This window comes from Schistocerca americana, chromosome 8 (assembly GCF_021461395.2).
Source record: "Schistocerca americana isolate TAMUIC-IGC-003095 chromosome 8, iqSchAmer2.1, whole genome shotgun sequence".
Taxonomy (NCBI): Eukaryota; Metazoa; Arthropoda; class Insecta; order Orthoptera; family Acrididae; genus Schistocerca; species Schistocerca americana.
The window spans coordinates 371,328,062-371,353,921 of NC_060126.1; the positions used below are offsets into that span (position 1 = coordinate 371,328,062).

General features: G+C 45.3%; 1 pseudogene; it reads right to left on the reverse strand.

Annotated features, from left to right (window-relative positions):
• Positions 1-21,193: 21,193 nt before the first annotated feature.
• LOC124546319 lies at positions 21,194-21,311 on the reverse strand (annotated as a pseudogene).
• Positions 21,312-25,860: the final 4,549 nt, after the last annotated feature.

A 25,860-nucleotide genomic window follows, 5' to 3' on the forward strand; every position in this document is an offset into this window, starting at 1 on the left:
GGAGGGACGTTCTGGAGGTCTACAGAACGATAGATCCTCGTTGGTGGCGTCGGCTGTCGGCTCGCTTCCCGTCACAGTGATGCGCCCTTCGAGAGGGACCTAAGAGGGAGCTCCCTGTACGTCCCTCGCGTATGCATCGCCTGTCCTCCTGACGATGGCAGCTCTTCAAACTTACCGCAAAGCCTCGATCAATGTCAGCACCATTCTTGCATGCCACAAACTGGCTTTACTCCACGAAATGCTGTATGCTGCGGTTGTTAACGTTACCGCCAGAGTGTATGGCATGGCCGAGGACCATGGAAACTGATCACAATCCATCTTACTTCACTCGACTGGCAGCAGTTCATCGAGATCACGTGGACAGCTTTTCGTCGAACCCATGACGCATGCCAATGTGTCCTGCAATGGTGGGTCGTCTGTGCAAAGCCTGCCCTGTGCAAGCCCTTGATTGGTTACGGAAGAGAGGTTGTGGCGTGGCGGCGTCGAACTCAGAAATTTTAATTCACCATTCTTCGGGAATGTACTACAATGATACATTTTCCAGGGTGTCAGGTGATGGTAAATCGAGCCAGACACAGTTCACATCTCTCTCTCTCTCTCTCTCTCTCTCAACGTCACCTTGATGGAGCAATGGTCAGAGGGCATAGACACGACGTGTTAGCAAAGTAGCGTCCATCTATGTACCACGTGATAACGGAATGGTGCCACCATCGGAGGACTTTGATTAACGTCCCTACGACTGATAACGGGCAGCGTTTGGATACCCAACGTGAGGAAGGGTCCGCCCTCCACGTTCATGTTGTTGTTGTTGTTGTTGTGGTCTTCAGTCCAGAGACTGGTTTGGTGCAGCTCTCCATGATACTATATCCTGTGCAAGCTTCTTCATCTTTCAGTATCTACTGCAGCCTACATCCTCCTGAATCTGCTTAGTGTATTCATCTCTTGGTCTCCCTCTACGATTTTTACCCTCCGCGCTGCCCTCCAGTACTAAATTGGTCATCCCTTGATGCCTCAGAACATGTCCTACCAGCCGATCCCTTCTTCTAGTCAAGTTGTGACACAAATTTCTCTTCTCCCCAATTCTGTTCAATACCTCCTCCTTAGTTATGTGATCTACCCATCCAATCTCCATCATTCTTCTTAGCACCACATTTCGAAAGCTTCTATTCTCTTCTTGTCTAAACTATTTATCGTCCTTGTTTCACTTCCATATATGGCTACACTCTATACAAACACTTTCAGAAAAGACTGCCCGACACTTAAATGTACACTCGATGTTAACAAATTTCTCTTCTTCAGAAACGCTTTCCTTGCCATTGCCAGTCTACATTTTATATCCTCTCTATTTCCACCATCGTGCATTATTTTGCTCCCCAAATAGCAAAACTCATTTACTACTTTAAGCATCTCATTTCTTAATCTAATTCCCGCAGCATCACCCGATTTAATGCGACTACATTCCATTATCCTCATTTCGCTTTTGTTGACGATCATCTTATATCCTCCTCTCATGACACTGTCCCTTCCGTTCAACTGCTCTTCCAGGTCCTTTTCTGTCTCTGACAGAATTACGATGCCATCGGCAAACCCCAAAGTTTTTATTTCTTCACCATGGATTGTAATTCCTACGCCGAATTTTTCTTTTGTTTCCTTTACTGCTTGCTCAATATACAGATTGAATAACATCGGGGAGAGGCTACAACCCTGTCTCACTCCCTTCCCAACCACTGCTTCCCTTTCATGCCCCTCGACTCTTATAACTGCCATCTGGTTTCTGTACAAATTGTAAGTAGCCTTTCGCTCCCTGTATTTTACCCCTGCCACCTTCAGAATTTGAAAGCGAGTATTCCAGTAACATTGTCAAAAGCTTTCTCTAGGTCTACAAATGCTAGAAACGTAGGTTTGCCTTTCCTTAATCTTTCTTCTAAGATAAGTCGTAGGGTCAGTATTGCCTCACGTGTTCCAACATTTCTACGGAATCCAAACTGATCCTCCCAGAGGTCGGCTTCTATCAGTTTTTCCATTCGTCTGTAAAGAATTCGTGTTAGTATTTTGCAGCCGTGGCTTATTAAACTGATAGTTCGGCAATTTTCACATCTGTCAACACCTGCTTTCTTTGGGATTGGAATTATTATATTCTTCTTGAAGTCTGAGGGTACTTCGCCTGTCTCATACATCTTGCTCACCAGATGGTAGAGTTTTGTCAGGGCTGGCTCTCCCAAGGCTATCAGTAGTCCTAATGGAATGTTGTCTACTCCTGGGGCCTTGTTTTGACTTAGGTCTTTCAGTGCTCTGTCAAACTCTTCACGCAGTATCATATCTCCCAATTCATCTTCATCTACCTCCTCTTCCATTTCCATAATATTGTCCTCAAGAACATCGCCCTTGTATAGACCCTCTATATACTCCGTCCACCTTTCTGCTTTCCCTTCTTTGCTTAGAACTGGGTTTCCACCTGAGCTCTTGATATTCATGCAAGTGGTTCTTTTTTCTCCAAAGGTCTCTTTAATTTTCCTGTAGGTAGTATCTATCTTACTCCTAGTGATACATGCTTCTACATCCTTACATTTGCCCTCTAGCCAACCCTGCTTAGCCATTTTGCACTTCCTGTCGATCTCATTTTTTAGACGTTTGTATTCCTTTTTGCCTGCTACATTTACTGCATTTTTGTATTTTCTCCTTTCATCAATTAAATTCAGTATCTCTTCTGTTACCCAAGGATTTCTATTAGTCCTCGTCTTTTTACCTTCTTGATCCTCTGCTGCTTTCATTATTTCATCTCTCAAAGCTACCCAAGCTTCTTCTACTGTATTTCTTTTACCCATTCTTGTCAACCGTTCCCTAATGCTCTCCCTGAAACTCTCTACAACCTCTGGTTCTTTCAATTTATTCAGTTCCCATCTCCTTAAATTCCCACCTTTTTGCACTTTCTTCAGTTTTAATCTACAGTTCATAACCAATAGATTGTGGTCAGAGTCCACAATTGCCCCTGGAAATGCCTTACAATTTAAAACCTGGTTCCTAAATCTCTGTCTTACCATTATATATCTGAAGCGTGTCAGTATCTCCAGGCTTCTTCTATGTATACAACCTTCTTTTGTGATTCTTGAAGCAGGTGTTCGCTATAATTAAGTTATGCTCTGCGCAAAATTCTACCAGGCGGCTTCCTCTTTCATTCCCTAATCCCATTCCATATTCACCTACTACGTTTCCTTCTCTTCCTTTTCCTACTATCGAATTCCAGTCACCCATGACTATTAAATTTTCGTCTCCCTTCACTATCTGAATAATTTCTTTTATCTCATCATACATTTCATCAGTCTCTTCGTCATCTGCGGTGCTAGTTGGCATATAAACTTGTACTACTTTGGTAGGCATGGGCTTCGTAACTATCGTGGCCACAATAATGCGTTCACTATGCTGTTTGTAGTAGCTTACCCGCATTCCTACTTTTTTATTCATTATTAAACATACCCCTGCATTACCCCTAATTGCTTTTGTATTTATAACCCTGTATTCAGTCGACCAGAAGTCTTGTTCCTCCTGCCACCGAACTTCACTAATTACCACTACATCTAACTTTAACCTATCCATTTCCGTTTTTAAATTTTCTAACCTACCTGCCCGATTAAGGGATCTGACATTCCACGCTCCGACCCGTAGAACGCCAGTTTTCGTTCTCCTGATAACAACCTCCTCCTGAGTAGCCCCCCCCCCCCCCCCCCCCCGGTGATCCGAATGGGGGACTATTTTACCTCCGGAATATTTTAGCCAAGAGGACGCCATCATCATTTAACAATACAGTAAAGCCGCATGCCCTCGGGAAAAATTACGGCTGTAGTTTCCCCTTGTTTTCAGCCGTTCGCAGTACCGGCACAGCAAGGCCGTTTTGGTTAGTGTTACAAGCCCAGATCAGTCAATAATCCAGACTATTGCCCCTGCAACTACTGAAAAGGCTGCTGCCCCTCTTCAGGAACCACACGTTTGTCTGGCCTCTCAACAGATACCCGTCCGTTGTGGTTGTTGCACCTACGGCACGGCTATCTGTATCGCTGAGGCACGGAAGCCTCCCCATCAACGGCAAGGTCCATAGTTCATGGAGGGGGGAGGGGAGGGGCTCCACGTACATTATGTTATGCTGTACTCTGCACAACTCACAACGCTGCCAACATTACGGCAGTCTCTTGACTCTTCTGTGGCTTGTTACCTGGAGATGGATCTGCCTGCCGATGTCAATGAGGACGAAGCCCATGATGTCATCAGGTCCTGACAGCCTCCCACTATAGTTTTATCGGACGATTCGTCTCCTAACGGCGCCAGTGTGGACGGAAATTTCTCTGAACCTTATGTCGTCTCTCGTGCAGATCCCAGACGGTCTTCTCAACGGTTTCCTCGTTGCCATCCACAAGCATCAGGGTACATCACAGACGTGCGATTATCGCCCCTTGACGTTGCTCAACAGCAACACGAAGATCTCTACCCGGCTGCTGGCTGCACGGTTTAAAATGACGGCGCGGAACGTGGTTGCCGCTGATCAAACATTTTTGGGAGGTGCCAATAACATCCGCACAGCCCTCTGTCGCTATCAGGACTTAAGCACTCTTGCTCACTCTGGTCATGTGCGTGGACTTTCGGCAAATCTTGACTTCGGCCAGCCATTCGATTGGGCCGATCACAACTATCCGGAAGGGGTGTTCCACAATATGGGATACCCTACTACTACTGTCGCCGTCGTAATGCGTCTACTTCGTGGAGTTACATTCCGTGTACTCTACAATGGCTGACTAACTCCTATCTTTATCCGTCGTTCGGTGTGTCAAGGCTGCCCGCTCTCTGCACTGTTGTATGCTTTCGCCACGGAACCTTTCGTCTGCGGCCTCCATCAATGCCTGTCTGGGATGTTTCTCAGTGGCCATGTATTGAGCTGCACTGCCTATGCAGACGATGTCGTCATCGTTTTTCGTAGCGGTGCTGAGGTCAGGGAGTCACTGGAATAGGTTTACCACCCACGGCGAAGCTTCTGGTAACTGCCTCATCGTCCGCAAATTGGGTACCAAGGCTATAGGCGTGAGGCTTCCTGCAGACAGCGCTGCTCCATTGTTTGTAGCTGCTACTACCTGATGCTTACGACTCGATTTCGCAGGTGATCTGTGGTGCACGATTGCCCTCAGCTGCCGGCGACTACTCGCCCAATGTCAATCTGGGGTTCCTTTTTTTTTTGGTCATCAGTCTGCTGACTGGTTTGATGCGGCCAGCCACGAATTCCTTTCCTGTGCTAACCTCTTTATCTCAGAGTAGCATTTGCAACCTACGTCCTCAATTATTTGCTTGACGTATTCCAATCTCTGTCTTCCTCTACAGTTTTTGCCCTCTACAGCTCCCTTTAGTACCATGGAAGTCATTCCCTCATGTCTTAGCAGATGTCCTATCATCCTGACCCTTCTCCTTATCAGTGTTTCCCACATATTCCTTTCCTCTCCGATTCTGCGTAGAACCTCCTCATTCCTTACCTTATCAGTCCACCTAATTTTCAACATTCGTCTATAGCACCACATCTCAAATGCTTCGATTCTCTTCTGTTCCGGTTTTCCCACAGTCCATATTTCACTACCATACAATGTTGTACTCCAGACGTACATCCTCAGAAATTTCCTCCTCGAATTAAGGCCGGTATTTGATATTAGTAGACTTCTCTTGGCCAGAAATGCCTTTTTTGCCATAGCGAGTCTGCTTTTGATGTCCTCCTTGCTCCGTCCGTCATTGGTTATTTTATTGCCTAGGTAGCAGAATTCCTTAACTTCATTGACTTCGTGACCATCAATCCTGGTGTTAAGTTTCTCGTTGTTCTCGTTTCTACTACTTCTCATTACCTTCGTCTTTCTCCGATTTACTCTCAAACCATACTGTGTACTCATTAGACTGTTCATTCCGTTCAGCAGATCATTTAATTCTTCTTCACTTTCACTCAGGATAGCAATGTCATCAGCGAATCGTATCATTGATATTCTTTCACCCTGTAGTTTAATTCCACTCCTGAACCTTTCTTTTATTTCCATCATTGCTTCCTCGATGTACAGATTGAAGAGTAGGGGCGAAAGGCTACAGCCTTGTCTTACACCCTTCTTAATACGAGCACTTCGTTCTTGATCGTCCACTCTTATTATTCCCTCTTGGTTGTTGTACATATTGTATATGACCCGTCTCTCCCTATAGCTTACCCCTACTTTTTTCAGAATCTCGAACAGCTTGCACCATTTTATATTGTCGAACGCTTTTTCCAGGTCGACAAATCCTATGAAAGTGTCTTGATTTTTCTTTAGACTTGCTTCCATTATTAGCCGTAACGTCAGAATTGCCTCTCTCGTCCCTTTACTTTTCCTAAAGCCAAAGTGATCGTCACCTAGCGCATTCTCAATTTTCTTTTCCATTTTTCTGTATATTATTCTTGTAAGCAGCTTCGATGGATGAGCTGTTAAGCTGATTGTGCGATAATTCTCGCACTTGTCAGCTCTTGCCGTCTTCGGAATTGTGTGGATGATGCTTTTCCGAAAGTCAGATGGTATATCGCCAGACTCATATATTCTACACACCAACGTGAATAGTCGTTTTGTTGCCACTTCCCCCAATGATTTTAGAAATTCTGATGGAATGTTATCCATCCCTTCTGCCTTATTTGACCGTAAGTCCTTTAAGTCTTTTAAATTCCGATTCTAATACTGGATCCCCTATCGCTTCTAAATCGACTCCTGTTTCTTCTTCTATCACATCAGACAAATCTTCACCCTCATAGAGGCTTTCAATGTATTCTTTCCACCTATCTGCTCTCCCCTCTGCATTTAACAGTGGAATTCCCGTTGCACTCTTAATGTTACCACCGTTGCTTTTAATGTCACCAAAGGTTGTTTTGACTTTGCTGTATGCTGAGTCTGTCCTTCCGACAATCATATCTTTTTCGATGTCTTCACATTTTTCCTGCAGCCATTTCGCCTTAGCTTCCCTGCACTTCCTATTTATTTCATTCCTCAGCGACTTGTATTTCTGTATTCCTGATTTTCCCGGAACATGTTTGTACTTCCTCCTTTCATCAATCAATTGAAGTATTTCTTCTGTTACCCATGGTTTCTTCGCAGCTGCCTTCTTTGTACCTATGTTTTCCTTCCCAACTTCTGTGATGGCCCTTTTTAGAGATGTCAAAATGGTTCAAATGGGGCCGGCCGAAGTGGCCGTGCGGTTAAAGGCGCTGCAGTCTGGAACCGCAAGACCGCTACGGTCGCAGGTTCGAATCCTGCCTCGGGCATGGATGTTTGTGATGTCCTTAGGTTAGTTAGGTTTAACTAGTTCTAAGTTCTAGGGGACTAATGACCTCAGCAGTTGAGTCCCATAGTACTCAGAGCCATTTGGTTCAAATGGCTCTGAGCACTATGGGACTTAACATCTATGGTCATCAGTCCACTAGAACTTAGAACTACTTAAACCTAACTAACCTAAGGACATCACACACATCCATGCCCGAGGCAGGATTCGAACCTGCGACCGTCGCAGTCGCGCGGCTCCGGACTGAGCGCCTAGAACCGCTAGACCACCGCGGCCGGCTTTAGAGATGTCCATTCCTCTTAAATTGTACTGCCTACTGCGCTAATCCTTATTGCTGCATCTATAGCGTCAGAGAACTTCAAACGTATCTCGTCATTCCTTAGTACTTTCGTATCCCACTTCTTTGCGTATTGATTCTTCCTGACTAATGTCTTGAACTTCAGCCTACTCTTCATCACTACTATATTGTGATCTGAGTCTATATCTGCTCCTGGGTACGCCTTACAATCCAGTATCTGATTTCGGAATCTCTGTCTGACCATGATGTAATCTAATTGAAATCTTCCCGTATCTCCCGGCCTTTTCCAAGTATACCTCCTCCTCTTGTACTTCTTGAACAGGGTATTCGCTATTACCAGCTGAAACTTGTTACAGAACTCAATTAGTCTTTCCCCTCTTTCATTCCTTGTCCCAAGCCCATATTCTCCTGTAACCTTTTCTTCTACTCCTTCCCCTACAACTGCATTCCAGTCGCCCATGACTATTAGATTTTCGTCCCCCTTTACATACTGCATTACCCTGGGTTCCTAGACCATCGTTTACGGCCTCCTTGACCTCCTGCAGCGGACACAATATGTAAATGTCTGTCTGGCGTCGCGTGTCCCCCACGTGGCAAAGACACTACTAATTCCGCCGTCTATCGGTCGCTGCATGCTAGCAGCATTGGGTTCAAACGTTTGCCATGACTCGCTATTCAAATTAATGTACGAGACCCTCACCCTCCCGTGGTGTGGGAACGGTTTAGGTCTGTACTGTATCATGTCCTTGACGGAGCGATAGCCCTTTTCCTCAGCTCTAAAATGGTGCTGTGCTGCTGTAGTCCTATACGCTGCCTGTTGCCGGAGGCCCGTGCACCACAATCCCTCTCAGTTCCTATCCAGCTTTCGGATCTCCGGCCACCCTTCCTTTACTTCCACTATTTTTTCCTCGAACTTAGCTGCGTCCCTACTGCAGTACCGTCGATGTGTTTGACATCCATGAAGGCGATCTGTCATTTTCATCAGCGAATGTGATTGATGGGAAACATCCTCAAGTCGACTGGCATGCGGTCTGGCGGTCTGTGTGTTCCCCTTACTTTTCCACTGACGTCCAGTCTGCATCGTACCTTATAGTCAATGGGAAGCAAGTATGCCCGTCATAACTTCACAAGATTCACCTTGCAGACACCCCATCGCGCGTCGCGTGTGATGTTCTGGACACGGACGAGCATCGCCTGCTGTGCGGATCGGCGGCAGGTGTCTGTTTGTTGTTGCGACACATGCTGGCGCTAATTACCCGTATGGCTCCTCTTGAGAGACCTCCTCACGTGCTCCTACTTCCGGACTCCGGATACTTCCCACAAACGAAGACTAGATCCAGGAAACGGATTTGTGGACACGCAGGTCACTACTTGTTTGCTGACGCCGAGAAAGATGACCTTGATTTTTGGCACTTCCATAAAGAACGCCATTGTGCAGTTGTCTGCAATCCCAAATTCAGACAATTTTTCTCTAATTTCCTTTGTAGTCTCGTCTAAACCTACCTCAGAGTTGGCGTATTACTGCAATGAGAAGCTGATCGACGCTTTTTGCACTCTTCTCTGGTCATCATAATGTTTTTCCCGGTAAAAGTATGCATCGACAGCCTCACCGAGTCCGGCGACTTGCCGCTCACTCCTCCTTGCAACATCCATTTCCAACTATTCTCGGTGGTATTAATAATAATTAAAAAATAAAAATGCAAAAGAAGGAAACATAATCAATAAGTAAATCATTGATATTCTTTGTAACTCTATAGCAAGTTCCATATGCTTTCCTTGGTTCCTGGAGAGAACGGGACTTGGTGGCCAGGTCTCAGGTTGCGACCACTGCCCACTTTGCCCCAACCCTCCGTTTGGACGCCAGAAGGGCTCCTTTGGAGGAAGAAAGTGATCTATGGGTAGCGTCTCTGATTCGTAATCAAAACGTCATTGGTCCCGGGTTCGAGCCAAGCCACTGCTTAAACTTTGAATAAAAATTGTCAGAAATGGCGGCCGAGGACTTCAGGCATGATAAATCACCCTCTTCTGCCAACAGTCATGTCAAAGAAGGCAGAGGAACGGACAGAGGTTCAGGCGCTCTCTTGCCCTTGGGGTGTAAAACTGCCCCCAAAGGCGGAAATGATCAGCGACATGAGGGTGCAGAGAGCAAAGGAAACTACTGTATTAAAGACACATAATGTGTATCCACAGGACATGTCGCCTGTAATTTCATAACTGTCGTGATGATCTCTTCTTTGTCAAAAGATTCCGGACTAATCCCCTGTTCGGAACTCTTCAAGGAGCCTGCCAACGGTAAGGCGACCATGAGAAAAAGGATAGCGTTCTACGAGTCGAGGCGTTGAATGTCAGAACTTTGAACGTGGTAGGGAAGCTAGAAAATTTGAAAAGGGAAATGCTATGGCTGACTCTTGATATAGTGAAGGTCAGTGTAGTGAAATGGAAAAAAGAATATTTCTGGTCGGATAATATAAGCAGCAGCAGTAGGATTCTTTATCAATAGGAAGGTGGGGCAGAGAGTGATTCACTGTGAACAGTTTAGTGATAGGTTTCTTCTTATCGGAATCGACAGCAGACAGACACAACGGTAGTTTAGGTGTACATGCTCACGTCGAAATCTTAATATGAAGAGATAGAGAAGGAAATTCTGATAGTCACGGGGGACTGGAATATGGTTGTAGGGGAAGGAGTAGAAGAAAGTGTTACTGGAGAATATAGGCTTGGTAGTAGGAATGAGAAGGACTAATAAGCTGGTAACAGCGAATACTGTGTTAAAGAATCACAAGAGGAGGAGGTATACTTGGAAAAGGCTGGGAGATACGGGATGGTTTCAGATTACATCATGGTCAGACAGAAATTCCGAAATCATATACTGGATTGTAAGGCGTATCCAGGAGCAGATACAGACACTTGTGATGAAGATTAGACTGGACTGCAAGAGACTAGTCAGAAAGAATCATTGTGCATAGAAGTGGGATACTGAAGCACTAAGAAATGAAGGGATACGCTTGATGTTCCCTAAGGCTACAGATACTGCGATAAGGAATAGCTCAGCACACAATTCACTTGAAGAGGAGTGGACATCTCTGAAAAGGGGTATCACAGAAGTTGGAAGGAAGAACATAGGTACAAAGAAGGTAATTGCGAAGAAACCTTGGGTAACACAAGAAACACTTCAGCTCATCGATAAAAGAAGGAAGTACAAAAATTTTTAGAGAAATACAGGAATACAAGTAATTTAGGAATGAAATAAATCGGAAGTGCAGGGAAGTTAAGGCAAAATGGCTGCATGAAAAATGTGAAGAAATCGAAAAGAAATTATCGCCAGAAGAACGGATACAGTATACAGAACAGACAAAACAACCTTTGGTGAATTAAAAGCAAGGATGGTAACATCAGGAGTGCAAGGGGAATTCCACTGTTAGATACAGACGAGAGAGCAGACAGGTGGAAAGAGTGCTTTGAAGGTCTCTATGAGGGGAAAGACTTGTCTGATGACGTGATAGAAAAAGAAACAAAATTTTTGGAAATTTGTGGTAAGGTCTTACGGGACCAAACTGCTGATGTCATCGGGCCCTAAGCTTACACATTACTTCGTCTAACTTAAACTAACTTACGCTAAGGACGACACACATACCCATACCCGAGGGAGGACTGGAACCTCTGATAGCGGGGAGCCGAAAAAGAAACAGAACTCGATACAGAAGATATAGGGGATCCAGTATTAGAACCACAATTTAAAAGAGCTTCGCAGGACATAAGCTCAAATACAGCAGAAGGGACTGATAATATTCCGTTAGAATCATTGGGGTACGTGTCAACAAAATGACTAATCACATTGGTGTGTAGAATGTATGAGTCTGGCCATATACCATCTGATTTCGGGAAAACATCATCCGCGCAATTCCTGAGACTGCAGGGGCTGACCATAGCAAGAATTATCGCACAATCAGCGTAACAGCTCATGCATCCAAGTTGCTGACAAGAATAATAATATACGGAAGAATGGAAAAGAAAATTGTGGATATGCTGGATGACAATCAGTTTGACTTTAGGAAAGATAAAAGCACCAGGGAGACAATTCAGACAATGTGGATCGTAAAGGAAGCAAGACTGAAGAAAAATCAAGACACGTTCATAGGATTTGTTGACCTTAGAAAAGCATTCGATTGGGGACGATGACCTTGCTGTTTGGTCCCCTCCTCCAAATCAACCAATCAAAGCATTCGACATGTTGAAAGACGTTCGAACTTCAGCGAAAGATAGGGATAAGGAATAGGGAAGTAGGATAATATTCAGCATGTACAGGAGCCAAGAGGGAACAATAAGAATGGAAGACAAAGAACGAAATGCCCAGATTAAAAAGGCTGCAAAGCAGGGATGTAATCTTTCGCCCCTGCTATTCGATCCATACATCGAAGAAGCAATAATGAAAATAAAGGAAAAGTTCAGGAGTGGAATTAAAATCCAAGGTGAAATGACTTCAATGATACGATTCGCTGATGACATTGCTATCTTGAGTGAAAGTGAGGAAGAATTGCAGACTGTTCTGAATGAAATTAATAGTCTAATGAGTACAGAATAGGGAATGAGAGTAAATCGAAGAAAGACGAAAGTAATGAGAGGTAGGAGAAATGAGAACAGCGAGTAAGTTCACATGAAGATTGATGATCACGAAGTAGCTGAAGTTAACGAATTCTGCTACCTATGCAGCAAAATAAGTCTACTAATATACTAGGCTTACTCACTACTTAATCTGACTTAAACTAACTTACACTAAGGACAACACACACACACACACACACACACACACACACACACACACACACACACACACCATGCCCGAGGCAGGACTCGAACCTCTGATGGGGAAAGCCACGCGAACCGTGACAAGGCGCCTTAGAGCGCGCGGCTACCCCGCGTGGCGCATGATAAGTCTACTAATATCAATTATAGACCTAATTTGGGAAAGAAATTTCTGATAATGTATGTTTGGGCACAGCATTGCATGGTAATGAAACACGGACTGTGGGAAAACTGGAACAAAAGAGAATCTAAGCATTTGAGATGTGGTACTACAGCAGAATCTTGAAAATTAGGTGGACTGATAAGGTATGCAATGAAGATGATCTCTGTAGAGTCGGCCCAGGAAGTAATATATGGGAAACATTGACAAGAAGAAGGGACAGAACGGTAGGACATCTGTTAAGACATCACGGAGTAATTTTTATGGTATGAGAGGGAGCTATGAGGCTAAAATCTGAAGAGGAATACTGAGACCAGCATACATCCAGCAAATAATTGAGGACGTAGGTTGCAAGCGCTACTCTGAGAAGATGATGTTGGCACGGGAGAGAAATTCTAGGCAGAATACTGATGACTCAAAAAAATAGAGGCGCCGTTGCCCACTATTTCTGCAGGGAACTTAAACGACTTGTTGAGTGCAAAAAATGGTTCAAATGGCTCTGAGCACTATGGTACCCAACTGCTGTGGTCATCAGTCCCCTAGAACTTAGAACTAATTAAACCTAACTAACCTAAGGACATCACACACATCCATGCCCGAGGCAGGATTCGAACCTGCGACCGTCGCTGTTGAGTGCAAGCCAAGTCGAGTTGCTGCACTACGCGGGTCAAAATGAGGTCCGACACGATACTGGGAGGTATCCCATGTCTTCGGTCACCTCCGTGGAATTTGATCGAGAGTTACGTAACGAATAAAGGGGAAAGAGACGAAGTTTTTATTTTGATCACCAACAGAATTAGAAAATATGTAGAGCTCTTCAATGTCCTCATACACAACATGAGTGATGAAGTGAAGATGTAATGACGTCATTTCTTTAGCGCCCTTTTTCGCGATACATTCAGGATAGACATAAAAAAGCATTAGCTTGCTGGAAGAACATGGATATTGAATGAATACATCGAAAGTTGACGCTTAAAGTAAACGTCATGGTTGCTATATTTGGTAGGAATAATTTTTTTTTTTTTTTTTTTGCAAAGTTCATTCAGATAACATTCTTTTTTATTTTCCTTGCCTCCAATTTATTGGAGGGATAGAATTCATCAAAATTTGACTTGCCTGTATTTTTCCCCTGAGAAATTGACTTACCTGGTTCTTTTCCCTGACAGCAAAACTTTGAATGCATGTCTCTGGACTTGCTTAGTTTTTCCAGTTTTCTCGAGAGATGCGTGTGATCAGTGTGATCGGTTTGAATCGAGCTGCAGCAGTAACTTAGTTTCGAAAAAAATGTTACTGGTTTTTTCCCATGACCTTTCACTAAAGTACCGGGTGATCAAAAACTCAGTATAAATTTGAAAACTGAATAAATCACGGAATAATGTAGATAGAGAGGTACAAACTGACACACATTCTTGAAATGACATAGTGTTTTATTAGAACCAAAAAAATACAAAAGTTCAAAAAATGTTCGACAGATGGCGCTTCATCTGATCAGAATAGCAATAATTAGCATAAAAAAAGTAATCAAAGCAAAGATGATGTTCTTTATAGGAAATGCTCAATATGTCCACCATCATTCCTCAACAATAGCTGTAGTCGAGAAATAATGTTGTGAACAGCACTGTAAAGCATGTCCGGAGTTATGGTGAGGCATTGGCGTCGGATGTTGTCTTTCAGCATACCTAGAGATGTCGGTCGATCACGATACACTTGCGACTTCAGGTAACCCCAAAGCCAATAATCGCACGGACTGAGGTCTGGGGACCTGGGAGGCCAAGCATGACGAAAGTGGCGGCTGAGTACACGATCATCACCAAACGACGCGCGCAAGAGATCTTTCACGCGACTGGAAATGTGGGGTGGAGCGCCATCCTGCATAAACTTCGTACGTTCCAGCAGGTGTTTATCGGCCAGGCTGGGGATGATGCGATTCTGTAACATATCGGTGTACCTCTCACCCGTCACGGTAGGAGTTACAAAACCAGAATCACGCATTTCCTCGAAGAAAAAAGGTCCGATAACGGTAGATGTGGTAAATCCAACCCATACCGTGACTTTCTGGTCGTGCAATGGAGTTTCAACGACAGTTCTAGGATTTTCGGTAGCCCAAATTCTGCAGTTGTGGGCGTTGACAGACCCTCGGAGCGTGAAATGAGCTTCGTCGGTCCACAACATGTTACTCAACCAATCGTCATCTTCCGCCATCTTTTGAAACGCCCATACCGCAAATGCCCTCCGGTTCACTAAATCGCCAGGTAACAGTTCATGATGCCGATGGATTTTGTACGGATAGCATCGGTGGGTACGCCTCAGTGCCAACCAAACAGTAGTGTATGGAATGCCGGTGCGACGTGCGACTGCAGGAGCGCTGACTTCCCTGTGCATAGACGAACCCGCTACAGTCTCCATTTCTTCCTGAACTGTCTCAGCTGCATTACGCCTTGTGCTCGGTCGGCCACTACGGGGTCTATCGTCTAAACAACACGTGGCTTCGAACTTCGAAATCGTTCTCGCCACAGCTGCGTTTGTCAACGGACCTTTACCCGTTCGAATCCCCTTCCTATGGCGTTAGGATAGTAACGCTGAACTAGCACATTCCCTATTCTGATAAAACAGCTTCACTAAAAGCGCCTTTTCAGCTAACATCAACATGGTGCGACTCAAAAAAATGGCTCTGGGCACTATGGGACTTAACATCTGAGGCCATCAGTCCCCTAGACTTAGAATTACTTAAACCTAACTAACCTAAGGACATCACACACATCCATGCCCGCGGCAGGATTCGAACCTGCGACCGCAGCGGTCTCGCGGTTCCAGACTGTAGCTCCTAGAACCGCTCGGCCACACCGGCCGGCCCATGCTGCGACTGCTCGCGCATCTGATTCTCTCTCTCATTACAGCTCCTTTTATACACGATTGTCATGCGCAATCACTGACGTTTTGCTGTCCAGCGCCATCTGTCGGACATTTTGTGAACTTTGTTTTTTTTTGTTCTAATAAAACCCCATGTCATTCCAAGCATGTGTGTCAATTTTTACCTCTCTATCTACATTATTCCGTGGTTAATTAAGTTTTCAAATTTATACTGACTTTTTGATCACCTGGTAATAAACGAAAAGCTTGTACGCAGCTTGTAAGTATTTGTTAAAAGACATACTGTAAGGAATGTAAGTTCACTTACATATTGTGTACCTATGTATCAAATGACGTGCATGCCAATTATAAAGTCTTTGACTACTACTACTACATCTCAAAACCTGTATTCATGTAGAAAAAACACAATATATTTTAAGTTTATTGTAACTATATCTATACGACTAGGGCAGGATATGAAATCTGTACTAACTTATACTACACAGGTCACTGTGTGTATATATGACGAAACAACCTGATAACATCTGTAAAGACCAGACAGAGTTCGACATAAGATGTATACAGAGAAATTTAACAGTGTCTTGATTAAATATGTTTAGAGATCGCTCTGTCTGCTCCATGTAAAGTTATCTAATTTGACTTGATAGCTTGGTTCATTATTAGAGTGACACTATGTGATCAAAGGTATCCGGACACCTGGCTGAAAATGACTTAAAAGTTCGTGGCGCCCTCCATCGGTAACGCTGGAATTCAAGATGGCGTTGGCACACCCTTAGCCTTGATGACAGCTTCCACTCTCGCAGGCATACGTTTTATCAGGTGCTGGAAGGTTTCTTGGGGAATGGCAACCCATCCTTCACGGAGTGCTGCATTGAGGAGAGGTAACGATGTCGGTCGGCGAGGCCTGGCACGAAGTCAGCGTTCCAAAACATCTCAGAGGTGTTCTATAGGATTCAGGTCAGGACTCTGTGCAGGCCAGTCCATTACAGGAATGTTATTGTCGTGTAACCACTCCGCCACAAGCCGTGCATTATGAACAGGTGCTCGATCGTGTTGAAAGATGCAGCCACCATCCCCGAATTGCTCTTCAACAGTGGGCAGCAAGAAGGTGCTTAAAACATCAATCTAGGCCTGTGTTGTGATAGTGCCATGCAAAACAGCAAGGGGTGCAAGCTCCCTCCGTGAAAAACACGACCACACCGTAACACCACCGCCTCCGAATTTTACTGTTGGCACTACACACACTGGTAGATGACGTTCACCGGGCATTCGCCATACCCACATCCTGCCATCGGATCGCCACATTGTGTACCGTGATTCATCACTCCACACGATGTTTTCCCACTGTTCAACCGTCCAATGTTTACGCTTCTTTCACCAAGGGAGGAGTCGTTCGGCATTTACCTGCGTGATGTGTGGCTAATGAGCAGCCGCTCGACCATGAAATCCAAGTTTTCTCACCTCCCGTCTAACTGTCATAGTACTTGCAGTGGATCCAGATGCAGTTTAGAATTCCTGTGTGACGGTCTGGGTAGATGTCTGCCTATTACATATTACGACCCTCTTCAACTGTCGGCGGTCTCTGTCAGTCAACAGACAAGTTCGGCCTGTACGCTTTTGTGCTGTGCGTGTCCCTTCACGTTTTCACTTCACTATCACATCGGAAACAGTGAACATAGGGATGTTTAGTTCGAAGTACGTGAGTTCCGCAGAGCGCCCCATTCTGCTCTCCCACGGTGTCTAATGACTACTGAGGTCGCTGATATGGAGTACGTGGCAGTAGGTGGCAGCACAATGCACCTAATATGAAAAACGTATGTTTTTGGATGTGTCCGGATACTTCTGGTCACATAGTGTATATCCGAGTTGACAACCTTTTTATTCGATTGATTTTGCGTTATGGCCATCTTTCTCAGTATGTTGTTCGTGACAATTAACTTCAGTTTTTACATCTTTATATACATTTTACACTGACATACTGTATATATTGTATCCTTACATACTAATTGTCCAAGCATGATATTTAATATATAGGGTAGTCAGAAATTGGCTGAAAAGCTTGTAAGGGCGTTGCAGCGGAGGATGTGCTGAGAAATAATTGTTAAGAAAAACTTTTGATATGTTGCCCCGTTTCCGAGTTATTTACCATGGAATATAGCCAGTCAGGTCGTCGCGAGAGCAAATTCCATCGCTTCCAGGCGCTAAAACATGGTAATGCTCAGACATCTGTGGGTTCGTGAGTTACCACTTATTCAAATGCTCATTACCAGTTAAAATACGCCTTTTTCGAAAGTGATAAATTTAAGCTAGTTGAGCAAAAGCTACGTTTGTTCAGTTTGAGGACACCAAACAAAGAACGCGCTTGGCGGCACTGTCTCTAGCTGGCTGGCTGAATTTGCCCGCGCGACGTCCTGATTGGCTAACTTCTGTGTCCTTAAACGTGGGCCCTAAAATGTATACCTGAGGAGCTATGAACACTTGTTCATAATCGCTACTGTGAAACACATCTCCTCTGTTCAACAAGTGCTCATGGCTCTTAAGGTATACATTTTAGAGACCATATTTACTATATAGTTCTTCTTTTTTGGTGCATACTACCACCCCCGAAACCTTAGCAATAACAGTACCAATACACTGACAGGAACATCAGAAAAATTTTCGCTTATAACTTTCGACTCACTCTTTTCCTGCACAGCGATCCTTATCTCAAATTGACGTTTTTCTCCTTCTCCATAACCTTACAAGGTTTGCAACATCATCACACAATCACCCTGTATATACACACATATACAGGCACCGGTGCCTGTAACTTTGACGCTCTGTAGCGCCGTTAGATAACGTTTCCGGACAAGGGCTTCTACGTTAAAAACTCGATCTGCTAGGTCCCCTCTGTAGCCTCTAGAAGTGTGTAATGTAACATGATTTTTTTTTTTTAAATTTGTTGTAGGGTCCTACGGGCGCAAAATGCTGAGCTCAGCGGTCCCTAGGCTTACTCACTACTTAATCTAACTTAAACTAACTTACGCAAAGGACAAAACACACACACACACACACACACAGACACATGCCCAAGGCAGGACTCTGATGGGGAAAGCCATGCGAACCGTGACAAGGCGTCCAGAGCGCACGGCTACCCCGCGTGGCGCATGAATTGTGAAACACCCTGTATAAATGTCCTTGTGGAGAACGTCGAAATTTCCGTGGGGCTTTCCGCGGATGATGCTGTTGTATGCATAAAGAACGCTCGCAACGCTGAAGGATTGTGTGAAATGCAGGGAGACCTGCAGGGGACCGACACTTGGTGGAGGGAGTACCAATTGACCCTCAACATAAACAAATGTGATGTATTGCGTATAAACAGACAGGAAGACCCATCATTGTATGATTTCACGTTTGCCGAACAGTTACTGGAGGTAGTTACTTCCATACAATATCTAGGAGTGTGTGTCCAGAGTGACTTGAAGTGGAACTACCACATAAAATTAATTGCAGGTAAAGCAGATCCCAGACTGAGATTCATTGGAGGAATCCTCAGGAAATGTAGTCTGTCAAGAAAGGAGGTAGCTTACAGAGCCCTCATTTGGCCAATACTTGAATACTGCTCGTCCGTATGGAATCCGTACCAGATATATTTGCTAGAGTAGGTAGAGAAGAGTCGAAGAATATCAGTGCTTTTCATTACAGATTAACTCAGTTAAGCACAAAAGAAACATGGAGATGATCAAGTAGGTCCAAAGGCAGTCGCTGCAAGAGAAGAGTTCTGCGTCACGGTGTTGTTTACTGTTAAAGTTCTGTGAGCTTATGTTCCTAGAAGAGTCAACAAGTATAATGGATCCTCCTATGTAAATCACGCGAAAAGATCGTGAAGGTAAAGTTAGAGAGATTTGGGCTCACATGGAGGCTTACCAGCAATCATTCTTCCTGCGAACTATTACGTAACTACATATAATATAGTTAATATATAGTTATATAGTTAATATATATAGTTATATATAGTTGATATAGTTAATATATAATATATAGTTAATATAGTTAATATATAATATATATATATAATATAACTATACATAATTACATATTACTATTACATAAGTAGAACTCTGCCACACATCACATGGTGACGTGCTGAGTAAACATATAGATGTGCATAATATGTAAGTAAAGTTACGTTTTTACTGTTACGTGTTCAAATGTTTTGTTGTAGATATCTATATGCATACAACTATTTGTTTGTCATTCCTATTAGATGGCACTGACGATGGCTCCTGTACCCAAATACCGTGTTGGCTATTAAATATTTTGCGTGCACCTCCCCCCCCCCCCTCTGGTAAATCCCCCAACCCTCTCCTCCCACCCCGCCAACCCCTCCTACCTGGAAACTGGCGTCTCTGTGCTGGGGAGAAAGGATCTCATGGTGTTTAGAAAATTTAATTAGTGGGACAAAGAGAATACGAGGGTATTCTGTTAGTGTAGGTTGTGTGCATCAGGGGCAAATATACATTCAGGAGCGAACCTAGTGTTCTCTTTTGATTGAGAGGTCCTTGACCTTTTGTTCTGCTAAGAGGATTGTGACCCCCTGGGAATAATCTGTCTTTCTGAGAAACCTCCCCCCACCCCTTCCCCTCCACCTCCTCCTCCCAACCCCTCAGGAAACCTTCAACCCCGCCTCCTCCTTGCTGATACTGATTTGTTTGAGTAGCTCTCCACTCATACTGTCAATTTGATTGACTGAGTAATCAACTTGATCCATTAATTAACAACTCCCCCTGTAGTATATCTCCCAACCCTCCCCTCCCACCCCTCCTACCTGGAAATTGGCGGCTTTAGGAGGAAGGATCTCACGTCAGGAAATTCAATTTCATAGCAGAGGTATTTTGTTTATTTATGAAAAAATTCAATTTGCAGGGGTTCGCTCTTTCTTGCTCATCATTCTCTGCTGTTTAGGAAGATGGTCTTGTAAAATACCCTAAAAAGAAGTAATTAAATCGATCGCCTTGTTTTATTCCAATTGCGCAAGGAGGACCATCAGGAGAGACCCATCACACGTAAATACACTGTTAAAAGTGTTTCAATCACGAAACAAGCACCGTCCACCATCAGTCATTCGCTGGCCTGCACAGAGGACCAGCTTGCTTCACCATACGCATAGGGCGCACGGAGTCCGACAAAGTGACATGTCCATCAGGGACGTGCCAGCTGCCGTTGTACAAGAGGTGTCCGCTCGGGCCCTTCGACTGACAGACTGGATGTCACACTAATGCCTGAAGAAAAGTGTCAGGTGGTAGCAAACCTTTGATATTTGGTACCCAAGAAACTCCTATCGAAACACCTGCTCTCTCTCTCTCTCTCTCTCTCCCTCTCTCTCTCTCTTTCTCTCGCTCTGTAGTGCGTCACTACCAGCCCTGCACGTGCCATCGGTCGCAGTCAGATCCAACCGCAAACAACGCAGGGTTTACCTGGTAAAGCACCAAGTCTCGTCTCCTGCTTAATACCAACGCACACGAGAACTCCTTCCAAGGCAAAAAACTAAAACTAAAAACTCCTCCCGAACAGGCCATGAAGGCCCAATGGTACTGGCTGGCCACTGTGTCATCCTCAGCCCATAGGCGTTACTGGATGCGGATATGGTGGGCTATGTGGTCAGCACACCGCTCTCCCGGGCGTATGTCAGTTTACGAGACCAGAGCCGCTACTTCTCAATCAAGTAGCTCCTCAGTTTGCCTCACAAGGTCTCAGTGCACCCCGCTTGCCAACAGCGCTCAGCAGACCGGATGGTCACCCATCCAAGTGCTTGCCCAGCCCGACAATGGTTAACTTCGGTAATCTGACGGGAACCGGTGTTACCACTGTGGCAAGGCTGTTGGCTCCGAGGCAAATGCATGACTGAGAATCGATCCAGAAAACCTGTCAAGTCAATAAATTGATTGAGTAATTAATTTGCAATCACGTGATTGTGACTTAGGGGACCTAAGGCAGGCGCAATAGCTCACCGCTCCCTGTAGCTTTGGATATACCCGCAGCCTCTCACCTCACCCCTGGTGCACGGATACCCTTTGTCGTTGAACGCAAAATGCTTCAGGAGCTATTACATCCCATGTTTAAGCAATCTGCGGAATATTGTCAGACACGTAACTTGAACATGTCACAGGAACTAAATGTACCACTGCTCAAAGACAGAGAGAGAGAGAGAGAGAGAGAGAGAAAGAGCTTTGCAGACGACGCAACAATATGTAAACATTTCTGAGGAATACCATCACCGCACTTGAACACTGACTCTAAAAGAAAAGATCGCGACACACTTGTGAAACCATCCCTGAGACGCTTCGCACACTTCTGTGGAAAATACATCTGCATGTAAATGTACATCCATACTCCGCAAGCCACCTGACGGTGTGTGGCACAAGGTACTTCGAGTACCTCTATCGGTTCTCCCTTCTGTTCCTGTCTCGTATTGTTCGTGGAAAGTAAGATTGCGGGTATGCCTCTGTGTGGGCTCTAATCTCGCTGATTTTATCCTCATGGTCTCCTCGTGAGATATACACTCCTGGAAATGGAAAAAAGAACACATTGACACCGGTGTGTCAGACCCACCATACTTGCTCCGGACACTGCGAGAGGGCTGTACAAGCAATGATCACACGCACGGCACAGCGGACACACCAGGAACCGCGGTGTTGGCCGTCGAATGGCGCTAGCTGCGCAGCATTTGTGCACCGCCGCCGTCAGTGTCAGCCAGTTTGCCGTGGCATACGGAGCTCCATCGCAGTCTTTAACACTGGTAGCATGCCGCGACAGCGTGGACGTGAACCGTATGTGCAGTTGACGGACTTTGAGCGAGGGCGTATAGTGGGCATGCGGGAGGCCGGGTGGACGTACCGCCGAATTGCTCAACACGTGGGGCGTGAGGTCTCCACAGTACATCGATGTTGTCGCCAGTGGTCGGCGGAAGGTGCACGTGCCCGTCGACTCCTGGGACCGGACCGCAGCGACGCACGGATGCACGCCAAGACCGTAGGATCCTACGCAGTGCCGTAGGGGACCGCACCGCCACTTCCCAGCAAATTAGGGACACTGTTGCTCCTGGGGTATCGGCGAGGACCATTCGCAACCGTCTTCATGAAGCTGGGCTACGGTCCCGCACACCGTTAGGCCGTCTTCCGCTCACGCCCCAACATCGTGCAGCCCGCCTCCAGTGGTGTCGCGACAGGCGTGAATGGAGGGACGAATGGAGACGTGTCGTCTTCAGCGATGAGAGTCGCTTCTGCCTTGGTGCCAATGATGGTCGATGCGTGTTTGGCGCCGTGCAGGTGAGCGCCACAATCAGGACTGCATACGACCGAGGCACACAGGGCCAACACCCGGCATCATGGTGTGGGGAGCGATCTCCTACACTGGCTGTACACCACTGGTGATCGTCGAGGGGACACTGAATAGTGCGCGGTACATCCAAACCGTCATCGAACCCATCGTTCTACCATTCCTAGACCGGCAAGGGAACTTGCTGTTCCAACAGGACAATGCACGTCCGCATGTATCCCGTGCCACCCAACGTGCTCTAGAAGGTGTAAGTCAACTACCCTGGCCAGCAAGATCTCCGGATCTGTCCCCCATTGAGCATGTTTGGGACTGGATGAAGCGTCGTCTCACGCGGTCTGCACGTCCAGCACGAACGCTGGTCCAACTGAGGCGCCAGGTGGAAATGGCATGGCAAGCCGTTCCACAGGACTACATCCAGCATCTCTACGATCGTCTCCATGGGAGAATAGCAGCCTGCATTACTGCGAAAGGTGGATATACACTGTACTAGTGCCGACATTGTGCATGCTCTGTTGCCTGTGTCTATGTGCCTGTGGTTCTGTCAGTGTGATCATGTGATGTATCTGACCCCAGGAATGTGTCAATAAAGTTTCCCCTTCCTGGGACAATGAATTCACGGTGTTCTTATTTCAATTTCCAGGAGTGTACACAGGACTCCTCGGTGAAGGTATGTCCTCGAAACTTCAACAAAAGCCCGTACCGAGCTACTGAGCGTCTCTCTTGGAGAGGCTTCCACTGGAGTTTATCTATCATCTCTGTAACGCTTTCTCGATTACTAAATGATCCTGTAACGAAGCGCGCTGCTCTCCATTGGATCTTCTCTGTCTCTTCTATCAACCCTATCTGGTACGGATCCCACACATGTGAGCAGTATTCGAGCAGTGGGCGAACAAGTGTTCTGTAATCTACTTCGTTTGTTTTCGGATTGCATTTCCTTAGGATTCTTCCAATGGATCTCAGTCTGGCATCTGCTTTACCGACGATTAATTTCATATGGTCATTCCATTTAAATCACTCCTATGCCTACTCCGAGATAATTTATGGAATTAACTGCTTCCAGTTGCTGACCTGCTATATTGGAGCTAAATGATAAAGGACCTTTCTTTCTATGTATTCGCAGCACATTACACTTGTCTACATTGAGATTTAATTCCCATTCCCTGCACCATGCGTCAATTCGTTGCAGATCCTCCTGCATTTCAGTACAATTTTCCATTGTTACAACCTCTCGATATACTACAGCATCATCCGCAAAAAGCCTCAGTGAACTTCCAATGTTATCCACAACGTCATTTATGTATATTGTGAGTAGCAACGGTCCTACGACACTCCCCTGCGGCACACCTGAAATCACTCTTACTTCAGAAGACTTCTCGCGATTGAGAATGACATGCTGCGTTCTGTTATCTAGGAACTCTTCAATCCAATCACACAATTGGTCTGATAGTCCATATGTTCTTACTTTGTTCATTAAACGACTGTGGGGAACTGTATCGAACGCCTTGCGGAAGTCAAGAAACACGGCGTCTACCTGGGAACCCGTGTCTGTGGCCCTCTGAGTCTCGTGGACGAATAGCGCGAGCTGGGTTTCACACGATCGTCTTTTTCGAAATCCATGCTGATTCCTACAGAGTAGATTTCTAGTCTCCAGAAAAGTCATTGTACTCGAACATAATACGTGTTCCAAAATTCTACTATTGATCGACGTTAGAGATATAGGTCTATAGTTCTGCACATCTGTTCTACGTCCCTTCTTGAAAACGGGGATGACCTGTTCCCTTTTCGAATCTTTTGGAACGCTACTCTCTTCTAGAGACCTACGGTACACCTCTGCAAGAAGGGGGGCAAGTTCCTTGTCATTGAGCAGCAGCTGCTTCAGGAGTTGCTAAATACAGCTGAATATGTCTCTAAACACTTTCAAAGAGATCGCTGCACAGTACATTGCTTCAGTTTTGCGATGTACATCACCACAGAGCCTAAAAAAAGATCGTGGCGCACTTGTGAAACCTCTCTGTCTTCATACACTACTCTGGAATATTTTCTTGCAAAAACAAAGTAGGTAAATACATTTGCAAATGTTGCTTTAAACAAACTGTTTCAAATACACTCGCACTCAGAACACTGCACTATATTCCCAGGCGGAGCTAAAATACATTAGGGCAAATACACTCGAAAATACATCGTGTGGGAATATTGTTTATAAATTGAAACAAAAATAGATGAGCACAAACACACAGCGTCGAAACTCTGAAGGCAATCCTACAGCACGTAAAAAAATATTGTCAAATACACTGTCACAGTAGTTTGCTACATGAGGCACGGTCGCAAAGCGGCGGAGCACCCGTCAGCCGCCGCAGCTCGCCACAGAATGAAGCGGCGACCGGAAGTGGGGTTTTCCGGCCGAATCCACGAGCGCGCGAAAATTGTGGCCGACAGAACAGCACTAAGTTGTCCTGCGCGCTCAGACCATGATTCATCTCCAGGTGGGGTAGAATGCCGCAGTCCTGTTGGCTCCCTGGGTAAAATGGTGGGTGGAGGGGGCTAGAGATTACATAAACCCTCGTCGTGGTGCAATCGCTCTCATATTGCCAGTGTCAATTCACCAGTGTGGTTGCTGTATGGTTTCTGTGTTCTTGTGCCAATTTGTTTTGGGAAAATAATGAAGTATACAATCTCCAGCGACAGCATCAGCAGCGGTATCGGCAAATCCTCGGAAATGTGACTTACAGGTAAACACGTATTTAATTTCATAGCATGAGGTCGGATTTCGCAGTATATATTTTCGTAAAAAGTTTCGCAGTATCGAGTTCAGATTTCGAAGTATATTTTCGTAAAGAAGTTTTGTAGAATGAAATAATTGTGTGTTCAGATTTCGAAGTTAAAAAAGTTTCATAGCAATTGTGTTCAGATTTAGGTGTTAATTTTTTTCTTGTTGTTTCAGCAGACATCCACCAAGTCGTGGAAGAGTCGGCGGCAGAGGTCCAACAGTGGCAGCCGCGCGGGATTAGCCGAGCGGTCTAGGGCGCTGCAGTCGTGGACTGTGTGCCTGGTCCCGGGGGAGGTTCGAGTCCTCCCTCGGGCATGACTGTGTGTGTTT